Source organism: Sarcophilus harrisii, chromosome 2, assembly GCF_902635505.1.
Source record: "Sarcophilus harrisii chromosome 2, mSarHar1.11, whole genome shotgun sequence".
Taxonomy (NCBI): Eukaryota; Metazoa; Chordata; class Mammalia; order Dasyuromorphia; family Dasyuridae; genus Sarcophilus; species Sarcophilus harrisii.
Window position 1 is genome coordinate 74,801,106 of NC_045427.1, and position 11,683 is coordinate 74,812,788.

An 11,683-nucleotide genomic window follows, 5' to 3' on the forward strand; every position below is an offset into this window, starting at 1 on the left:
CCTAATTTTATCTTACTGAGTTCCAATTTCAACAAGTATTTATTAGATATGGGTAGCATGTTTAGAGCAAGGATACAAAGACAAAAAAATGATAGCACCTGTTTTTGACAAGCTTCAATTCTATTCTATATTCTATTGAGTTGGAAAGCAATATGTACATGGAAAATGGAAAATTAAATGTAAAACATGGATAAAGTCATTTTAAATGGAGGATACTATGAGTTGGGAAATAGAGATAGATTTTCCACAGAAGGAACACATAAGCTTATTATTTGGTCAACAAGGAATGTTGTTTAGATTGCTTGCAGAGCTCTGTAAATTTCATTATTTGCCTGAGGTAACCTGCCTGGAAGGCTCATTTCCTTTAGGTTGTAGGGTCTCCTAAACTTTTTCTGCTCAATAACCCCTTTTTGCCTGAGAAATTTTTACATGACGCTGGGTATCTAGATATATAAAATAGATATATCTATGTATATCTACGAATCAAACATTTATTGATAATAAATCATAATTTTGTGACCCCCCCATTCAATTATGAGACTCCTTATGATGTCATGACCCACACTTTAAGAAGCTAGAGGATAAAGAGGCTGAAAGTAGAATGGCCCAGGGATGGAATGTCTTCTGAATTAAAGCTATCATGTTTGTCATTTATAAATAAGACTAAGAACTAGCTAATGCTTTTACTAGGTACAAGTCCCAATTGGTTAATTTTCTGCCATGTTCTCTCTCCTGGGGAAATTTTCTTTCCCATCTTAGGTAGATAGGTAGGTAGACAAAGAGATAGACAGATAGATAGATAAAGATATAGCTAAAGATAAAGATTATTGACATTGATATGGGTGGATGAATGAATGTATGGATGATTGGATACAATGGTTTTTTTAAGCATATATATATGTAGTAAGTCTTGAAGATACAATTATAAAATAATTTCTACCATGGTGGAAATTATGAGAATCAACTAATTCCATCTTGTAAAACTAATTCCATTTTGAGATTTGAGTTTAATTTTCCTCTCCCCCTCCCAACTGTGAGAATTTAATGACATCTGGGGAAGTCCTAAAACATACTCTCCTCCTCCCATTCAGAAAGTCCTAAATCTTTCCTGGAATAAGATTACCTAATGCTACATCCTGGTTTATTTCCTGGTTTTGTTTTCATGTCATGTATACAAATATGTACAAAATCGTTATTTGGGATTCAGTGCCTACTGAGGGACCTGGTCCCAATTAGTAGCACAACTACACACCATAGCAATATGTTTGGAAGCTCAAATCTTTGTTTCCTCAGTTATTTCACTTACCACACCCTTAAGGAGCTTACATTCTAAAGGTAGAAGACAACATATAAAGAAAAGTTGGAAAGGGGCTAAAGAAACAGAAGGGTATGTAAACAAGAACAAGATTTCTGGACAGGAGGAGGAGAAAATTCATAGTCAAGTTTGAGGGAAGTTGAACATTGCTATAGTCTTTCCTAAAATAATGGTCCATCGAGTTTATTAACTGATCAGAGGACCAGGACCTCAAGAAATCTCCAAGATTAGAAGACAAAAGATGAAGAAAATAATATAGTAACAGTGTCAGGCCATGTTACTAGACAGCAACACTAACAGTCACTTATATGACTTTTTAAAGTCAACAAAGCATTTTATATTCATCATCTCCCTTAGCCTTCTCAAGAATCCCACAGAATAGATACTGTTATTATCCCCATTTTATAAATGAAGAAACTGAGAATCAGATCAGGATCACAGAGATAATCAATATTTTAAAAGGGATTCAGCCTAGGCCTTCTTGATAACAATTTCATTGTTCCATCTACTAAAATGGATCGTGTCTCATCTCATTCCACCAGCTATTTGTTTTTGTTTTGTTGTTCAGTTATTTCAGTCATGCTGGATTCTTCATGACCTCCTTTAGGATTTTTTCTGCAAAAATACTGAAGTGGTTTGTCACTCTCTTTTTCAGAAGTTGACTTGCCCAGTTACTAAATGTCTGAGATTAAGTTTGAATTTAGGAAGATGAATCCATTGACTCCATGCCCAGCGCTCTATGCACTATGGCATCACCTAGCTGCCCCAGAAGCTATTTCAAATTATCTAAAGTCTTGTCATTTACTCCATGGAAGTTACTTTTTCATTAATTCAATCATGACTCATTCCCAGTTGGGTTCAGAGGTCAGAGCATGCCTCCAGGTCTGGTTCATGGGCTCCTAAATCATTCTTTGTTAGTTTCCATGCTCCTTTTTTCAGTTCTCCATCAGCTCTCTGCAGTTACCCAAATCCTACATGTGAAATCTTATTTTTTCCAAGATTCTTTTCAGCAAGCCTTCAGCAAGACCCTCTTATCCATTTTTCTCATATCTTCGCTAATATCCACTTTGTCCTTCAATATGCCCAAATCCAATGTGATCTATTTACTTCAGAAGACCTGTCTTGACTACAGTAGATATTAATATGTTTGCTGAAGTTGTCTTATTTCTTCATATCAATGCCTTTTATGCTCCCCCTTTTCTAAAAGTTCCTCTAGTTTTTTTCATTATTAATTCCCTCCATCAAGGCTTACATGTTTGGACTTTCCACTTTCCTAGCAGTATCATTCCCTTAGAATGTCATATTCTCCAGTCTTGATAAAACATCAGTATTAAAAAAAACAGATGGATCCCTAAGCAATGTGGCTTAGTAGATAGGATACCGAACATAGAGTTCAAAGATGAACTAGGTCAAGTACCTTGTATGTCACTTATTAGATGTTTAACCCTGAAGAAATCACTTCAGCTTTCAGCTTCAGTTTCCTAATCCATAAAATCAAGATTATAATATCTATAATATCTATCTCACAGGGGTTTTGTGGGAATCAAGTAAGATAATGCATGTCAAGCACTTTACTAACATTTAAAAACATATAAATGTTAACTATTATTAGCATTCTTTGATTGAGAAAATATTATGATGAGAGGTTACTGTGAAGTTAACAATGCTTTTAAATGAATGAGTTTTATTCATCACAATAGGATTTACATGAATTCAAAAATAGTTATGACTATTATGAGACAATTATTCAGCCCACAGAAGATATATTTGCTTATTTATAGTACTGAAGAATTTAATCAGGTGGCTGGAACACATGAATTCTATGTCCTGTTACAAAAAAGTTTCTCTGCTTCCCAAGGATCTGCTGGGTATAGTCTGGGTATCGTTGGCAGATTGAGAAGAATGAGGCACTCAGAGACAAAAGACTTGAGTTCAAATCCTCACTCTGTTGCTTATAAACAGGGAAATTCTAGTGAGATAAGTGAATTTCACCTTTCTGATTCTATTTTTCCCCGGGAAAAATGGCGGTGAGGATATTTGCTTTTCTTCTTCATGGGGTTTTAATGAGGAAAGCTTCTGGTAAGTATAGGACTGAATACCTGGGAACTATTTTTATCTTCCTTTCTTTTCTTCTAGCCTCTCAACTGTCCTGAGCATTTCAATTTCAGCTCTGAAATAGCTGGATAAAAAAAAAATCCATTCATCTGTGGGTCAGAGGCTTTGGAAGAGTGGAAAAGAGAATTAAATTCTAATCAACAACCTAGTGTGGTACAGTTTATCCTGCATCATACTGCTTTGTGTGCTGTGTCCTATCTGTTATAATTAGTGCCCTGAAGCAATGCCTTGAGGAAAGGACAGTCTTTCTCACCACAGCCTAGCCCACTCCTTCTACATTCTAGGACTGGACCTAGTATATCAACTGCTAGAACCAACTCCAGATGAGGAGACTCTCCCTACCAATGGATGCATATAGCAATGCACTCTTCAACTAGTAGTCTTAGAGAGTTGTTCTAAATCCATCATAAGGTGGTCTTAGAGCTTTTCTCCCCCCATAATTCTGGAATTCTAAATTTGTTCTCACTCTAGGATGCCAAAATAATCAGAAAATTCATGATTCAAGATGATCCCCACTCTCCTATCTGGTGCCCATGGGAAACTCCCACCTCCAATTGATCTGGGAATCAGTTTGTCCTGGCAAACAATCACCACCCTTTATTGATTTGGAAATTAGTCCCTCAAGTTGTTCCCTAGCCCCTCACTATAGAAAGCTAAATAAGATCAAAATTCTGTACCCCAATCTTTGCTACCTTCTTAATCAGGAAGGGGCCCACTGAGAGAAAGAGCTTCTCAGTGAAAAGAAATCCTCACTTGGAGACTGGGACTGCGAATTCTTTCACAAAACCTGCAACACTGAACTGGGGACCCCCATTGCTGTTAAGGTATCCCACCCCTCCACACTACTATCATTGATATGGCTTCCCTCTTGCAGTTTCAGTAAGAGGGGGAAGTCCATTTCCTGAAAAATAAAATAATTGACTGAAACTTTTCACAGACTGATGTGTAACAGCCCTATCGGTCATCCTGCTGGTCTGGGCTGCCTAAGATGGCCATACCACCGGGGCCGCTTCTTTAAGCAAAATGCCTATGCCCCAGAATGCCCTGTCCATGCCTGCAAAGTATTTGCTCCTCACTTCTACCTTTTAGAACCCTTGACTTCCTTGGCAACTCGGTCCACTTTCTTCCCGTGGCCTTCCTGATCCCCAATCCCAGTTTTGAAAGAGTTCAGTCCTTTCTTTTCACATTCCTAGAGAAATTGTCTGAATCTTTCTCTTTCCCTCATCATTCTAAGCCTTGTATTTTACTATGTTTATGTGCATATAGAATCCCCTAGTGGAATATAAACCCCTAGAAGGCAGGCTGTTATTATATACTCTCCTCTCCCTATAAGTTATTATTGTCAAAGGTCAGCTGGCCCCAGAAGCAATCTGGGCATAGTACCTGCCCTTCCTGCAACTTTGATGGAATACTTCAGCAAATCATATGGGAAGCTGGCCAGAGTCTGGTCTGAGATGCCCATCCCTCCCAGGGCATTAAAGAGAATGAACTTTCTTTAAGTCACGAAGCAACATTTTTCAGTGGCATTGCTTCATAGGAGCTCAGGGATAGAGGGAATCTCTGGGGTCACCTGATGCAATCTGTACTTTAACAAGGATTCCTCCATAGTATTAGCAGCCTCCTTTGCTTACAGACTTTTTCTTAAGAGGAACTTCCTAACTAGGAAACATTTTGAATAGAGTACTGAACAGGGAGTCAAAGAAACTTGAGTTTTGTCTCAGCCATCTGCTATTTGTGACATCCTCAGCAAATCATATAACCTTTCTCAGACTCAGTTTCCTACTTCTATCAAATGGGGATAATAATAGCACATACTTCCCAGGGTTGTGGTGAGGATCAAATGTGATAATACTATAAAACACTTAGAATAGTTCTTGGATGCAGTAAGCATTATATAAATAATGTAAATATTATTATTAAGTGAAATAACATGCATTTTGCAAACCTTAAAGCCTATATGATTGCTCAATATTATTATTTTATTAACTCCATAGTCAGATACTTAACAAATCAACAAACATTTATTAAGTTCATGCTAAGGTATTGTGCTACGTATTAGAGATAAAAGAAAAGCAAAATATAGTTCCTTTTTTAAAGAACCTCATAGTCTATTAGGGGAGAGAGAATGAAAACCATTATGTATAAATAAAATGTAGGCAGAATAAATGGAATTAATCTAAGAAGGAAGGTATTAAGATTAAGGAGAACAAGCTAATGTTTCTTACAGAAGGTGGAACTTAAGGTCAGTTTGGAAGAAAATCATAGAAGCCAGGAAAAAGAGATGAGAAAGAAGATAATTTAAAATATGGAGTTCAGCCAATGAAAATTCAGAGTAAAGAGATGAAGTATCCTGTGGAGATCAGTTATAGTTGCTGTCTGTCCTTCCTTCTTGTAAAGGGCCATGACATCAGGGAGGTAATGGCGTTATATGCAAGTGAATTGGATTTCAGTGAGGCAGGGCTGTGCAAAGTGCCTGCCTCACTTTCTCCTCCAGAGCCATCTGGATATAAATCAGAATAACTGAATGAAGTTGGCTCTGAGGACTAGTCACTGGCTTGTGGGACATGTGAAGGGGAGTTAAGTGGAGAAAGACTTGAAAGGCAGGAGAGGACTAAGTAATAAGGAGCTTCGGACAATATATATTTTGACCTGGAAGTAACAGGGAATCAGTAAAGATTACCCATTCTATTTCTTAACAATTCAATTTTTAGAAAGATTTTCCTTTTTTTTCTTTTCTTTTTTTTTTTAAGCAGTTTTCATCTATTACTCTTGTTTACTGGGACCAAGATAAGAAATTTTAATTCCTATTCTCTACAAATCTTTTTTAAAAGAGAAAGGACTACAACAATATCATCACCTTAATCTTTTCTTTTTCAAACTAATCATCCTCCCAGGTCTTTCTATATAGCCACCTCTATCTAGCGTCCTATATATAAAATTCATTGATCTCCCTTTTCTAAAAACACAAACCATCAATTTATTTCTTAAAATGTCCTGTTCCACTCCAGATTGGGTCTGACCAGTGCAGAAAGCAGGAAGGGGAATGAAGTTACTTTCTACATGTGGATTCACTTAGAGCCTTTCAAGAAAGAAAGTAATAGGGATGAAACAAAACTCATTTTGCTGTGATCCTTCTCACTACAGCACACATAAAGTTACAGAGAGTGACAACATTCAGCCAGGAAATAACTATCCCCTAAGAGCTCATAACGCCTCCTCCTGCAGGATGCTTCCAGGCTAGAAGCCTGGTCCAAGAATTAAGGATAAAACTTCTACATTCATCATGCATAGCTTGCTAGAACTGCAAAAGAATTTAGACATCATTAGGTATAACCCCTTGGTTTACAATATCTCAAAGAGAAGGAACTTAATTAAAGTCACATGAAGGTGACATGATAGTATCAGGGCCAAAATTTCAAAGTAGGCTTTGGTACTCAACATTTAATACTTATTTTGTCTGTGTTTATTGCAATTGAAGCTTTTTATTTTCAAAATATATATACGGATAATTTTCAACATACACCCTTACAAAATCTTGAGTTCTATTTTTTCCCTCCCTTCCCTTCCTTTCCCCCACTACATCCCCTAGACACCAAGTAATCCAGTATATGTTAAACATGTGCAATTCTTCTATACATATTTCCACAAATATCATGTTGCACAAGAAAAATCAGATCAAAAAAGGAAAAGAGAAAAAGAAAACAAAATGCAAGCAAACAACAACAAAAAGAGTGAAAATACTATGTTGTGATCCCACAGTCCTCTCTCTGGGTACAGATGGCTCTCTATTCATCAGAAGACTATTGGAATTGGCCCAAATCATCTCATTGATAAAGAGAGCCACATCAATCAGAATTGGTCATTGTATAATCTTGCTCAACATCTAATACCTTTTTTTAGGTAATTGGGGTTAAGTGACTTGCCGAGGGTCAAACAGGTAATAAACATGTGAAATCACATTTGAACTCAGGTCCTATTGACTCCAGGCCCAATGATCCGGCCACTGTACCACCTAGCTGTCTCTCATCAACTGGTATTCATGCATAAGTCAGACATCAGAGCATTTCCTACTCCTCCTTGATCTTAATACTTTCCTTTTGATCTTTAGTCTGCCTACATCTTATTTATAATCTTCCAGGAGTTCTTAAGTCTTTTTGTATCCCAGATTCTTTTGGCAGTCCAGTGCAACCTGTAAAGCCCCTCTCAGAATAAGGCCTTTAAAAACTCATAGAATAAAATGGGTAACATTGCCAAGGAAACAAATTATATTCAAATAAAGCTATAATTTTCTCCAATCCAACTTCATCAACACTTTGAAATTTATCTGTGAATTTGGGGGAGTCTTTGGATCCAAGGTTAAGAATTTTCTTCCAGTAAGGCAGGGAAATCACTAAGAGAACTCATGGCAATCAGAAAAAAGGAAAAAATATTCAAATAAGGGGGAAATGGCCCAAATGAAACAATATAATCCCAGCCCAACATGACTTTAGGACAATGAAAAATCTCTAGGCTGAATTGAAGCTCGTGGCTCTCAGAGTAGGACTCATTCAGTAGGATACAGATGCACACTCGGTGACCCCCATTTGGAATGTTTCTGGGACCTATAGGCTAGGAGGCTGCTTTCCCCCCTGCTGTTTGATGATCATGGTTAACAGATGAATAATGTTGTCAAGGCTCTTGTCTGTCTTTCCCCCTGAGAATACCTTCCAAAGGAACATTGGAGGCTTTCCCAAAGCCTCCTGCTGAGATCCTTTGCAGAAAGCAAGCTGCACAGCTGAAAACCATCTATTCCCTTTCCCCGGTCCCTGCTCACCTCCCCCAAGCTTTCTGTTTTAGAGAAGGAAGGTCTGCTATAGCAGGGAATCTCCCAGCTTCGAGGTATAAGGGGCTCTGAACAAACATGGGGCTTTCACTTTAAGTCGGCGGCTTCCCAACCACAAACATGTATGTTTTTTCTCCTAAAGCTCTGGAAATTGTACTGGGCCCTGGGGAAGGTAGAAAGTGGAAACCCTGATACCTGGAGATTAGAACTCGCCTCTTCCGGAGGTACAATGTGCTGTTTGTAACAATTATACTAATACACCTGTACTCTTATTGTCAGTGCAGAGGGCCACGTGGGGGCTCATTAGTATTGTATTAGGACTGCATGGGGAAACAGATAATGGCCCATAATGAAAAATGCCAAATTTTCTATATAATAAAAATGAACTTGATTAATGAAAATCACTTTCAGGGAAAGAGTTACAGCGTTGTTAGAAATAAAAAATGATGTATTAATCCGACACTCTTACAGATGGTCCCAACCTCCTGACAACTGCTATTCATTTGAGATGCTATTAGCATGCATAATTATGCTAATTAAGTTGTAATTAAGCACCAATTCTTCAGAGGGCTTTTTTTGTCTATCATTTAATACAACTCAGTTGCAAAGAGTGCTTAAAGCTTTGTACAGTGTTTCATTCAAAAGGAGTCCCCGAATTTCTTAGCAAAGATTTTGCAGCTGAACGGTGGCCTGGGCTGTAATCCTTGTTTTGGTTAAAGGGAAGTCGGTAAATACCAGCGGGGTCTGCCAGTTGTTGATAAAATAATGAATGCTTTCTGCTGAAATCAACAGAGTTCAAACGGGGGCAATTACAGTAAGGAGAAAGTGTATAATTATCAATAGAGTGAATGCCATTGGCCTGTTACATGCTTTCCTTTATTCCTGGGATTTTAAAAAAAGGACTTCCTTCAGAAACCCATTCAGGAAGACACAATTAGGAAGCTGGCATTAAAGACATTTCATTAAAATTAAGATAAATCGTGGAGCTGAGAATCTCTTATGATGCTTCAGAGTTTGAGGCTATTTGTTAAGACTTTCCTAGAACTCACACTATCAGAGCTTAGAACACAGACTATCAGAGCCGGCAGGGCTTTTAGAATATGCAATAAGGAAAGTGGTAAGTGAAAGGGGCTCAGGAGGTAATGTGGCCCACTGCTTTATTTTATAGGAGAAGAAAGGGAGGCCCATGGACTTTATCATGGAGAAGAAATGACTCGGTCACTCAGAAACTTAATGGCAGAGACAGGATGGGATTCTGGTTTGCTCATTCACTCCCCAGGCTAAAGCCCAGTTCTGATATACAATGACATGGGGAGAGTGAGAGACAGACAGACAGACAGAGACAAACAGAGAGACAGAGACAGAGACAGAGAAAAAGAGAGAGAGAGACAGAGGACCAAAATAACAACAATAATTAGCTAGCGTTTATATATCACTTTAAAGTCTGCAAAGACCTTTACATATGTCTTAGTTTTTATGGTAATTAGGAACAAAGTAGATACCCTCTATTTAGGCAGTTGCCAAACAAATTGTGGTATGTGTGTGTAATTTAATATTACTGTGTCATGGGAAACAATGAATACAAATAATCCAAAGAAGCATGAGATAACTTCCTATGACTTACACAATGGAAGATTTCTTTTTTGCTTTCATTGTATTTCTAATATGTAGCCCCATCTCTCCCCTCTCCATTTCTCCATAGAGACAAACCCAGTCCATGACCTCATCATCTCTTACCTAGACTATTGGAATAGCCTCCTAATGATCTACTTCCTTTTCATTCCAATTCATCATCCTTTTCAGTATTCAAAGGGGAATTTCCTAAAATGTATCCCTGCTAATGCAGTTTGGCTTTTTCCTCCTCGCCTGATTCAATAAATACTAGTGGCTCCCTATTACCTCAAGAATAAAGATAGATATAGAGATACATGTAATATTTATATAAATTAATGAAACAATAATTTTTTATAAATAAAAACTAAAGTTCTCTGACATATAGGGCTTTTCATAGCCTACCCCCCTCCCTTCTCACAAGTCTTTCACTCTTCTCCCTTCTACACATTCTAAAATCCACTCCACAGGCTTACTTTGCTACCTCCTCTCCTACCTTCCACCTTTGTCTTCCCAGCCAGAAATACTCTTCTTTCTCACTTTAGCTTTTAGTTTCCTTTAATTCCTTCTAGAAGCATCTCTTGTTGCAATACCATCTCAATGAGACCCCTCCTAAGCCCCCGGGGCTTCAGTGCCTTCTTCCCTAAGATTAACTGTCACCTACTCTTTATATAATATCTCATTATTTACATGTTATATCTTGCTAAAAAATGGGAACTTGAGAAAAGGGATTTTGTTTGTCTCTGTGCCAGATGGATAGATGGAAAAATAGATAGATAGACAAAAAAAAAAATATATATATATATATAATGTACATACATACATATATATATCCATATTTATATATCAACAGATAAAGATAAACACATATAAATGCAGATATAGAGAAATATATACATATATAGACAGATAATTACATGCTTGTATTATGTATGTATAAAGTCAGATGATAATATATATATATATATATATCAGATAAAGATGGACACAGAGGCCAGACAGAGAGACAGATAAAGCATTTATTAAGTGCTCACTATGTGCCATTCTCTGGGCTGAAAGCAAGGGATGGGAATCTAAGCAAGCAAGCTAGTCCCTTCCTTCAAGGAGCATTCTAATGACATTCAATTACATTCTGATGAGGAAAGGGAAGACATAAAACAGAGTTGAAGGCATGAAGCCATGTGTTTGGGGGAGGGGTGTGTACATGGGATGAAGATGTCTTAGTTTTCAAGAAGTGACCTAGAGACCTGGTTATGGACAAGGTAAACCTTATTTATCAAAGCCTGGCTTTTCAGGAGCTCCAAGTTCTGGAGGGGCTTAAAGAGGATAATATCCAGACTGTAAGAAGTATGATAGAAAGAACAGAAGTTTGAACCAGGGCAATATGAAATTTCATGAAAAATCTGCCAAAAGCATGTCCCTGAAAAAGGAAACACACACACACACACACACACACACACACACACACACCTTCCTCTAATTGAACTGGCAGGGGATTATGGGTATGAGACATAGAATAGCTAATACATTGCATAGTTTTAGTGAATTATTTTCTCCTCCCCATCCCTTCTCTTACTTATTTTGCTTTACAATTTTTTTTAAACAAGGAAATAGCCTTTAATTAGATTAAGCTATGCTAGCTGAAAAGCTAGAATGAATTAATTGTATTTATAGGGGAAAAGGGAAAAATACTAATTTGGAAAAATAAATAGTATTAGAGACAAATGGAGGAAAATATAAAAACAAGTAACTTTTAGTGTAAATGATTTGAATAATCCAATGATACAAAAAAGATTGAAAGATTTTTTTTTTAAACTCCA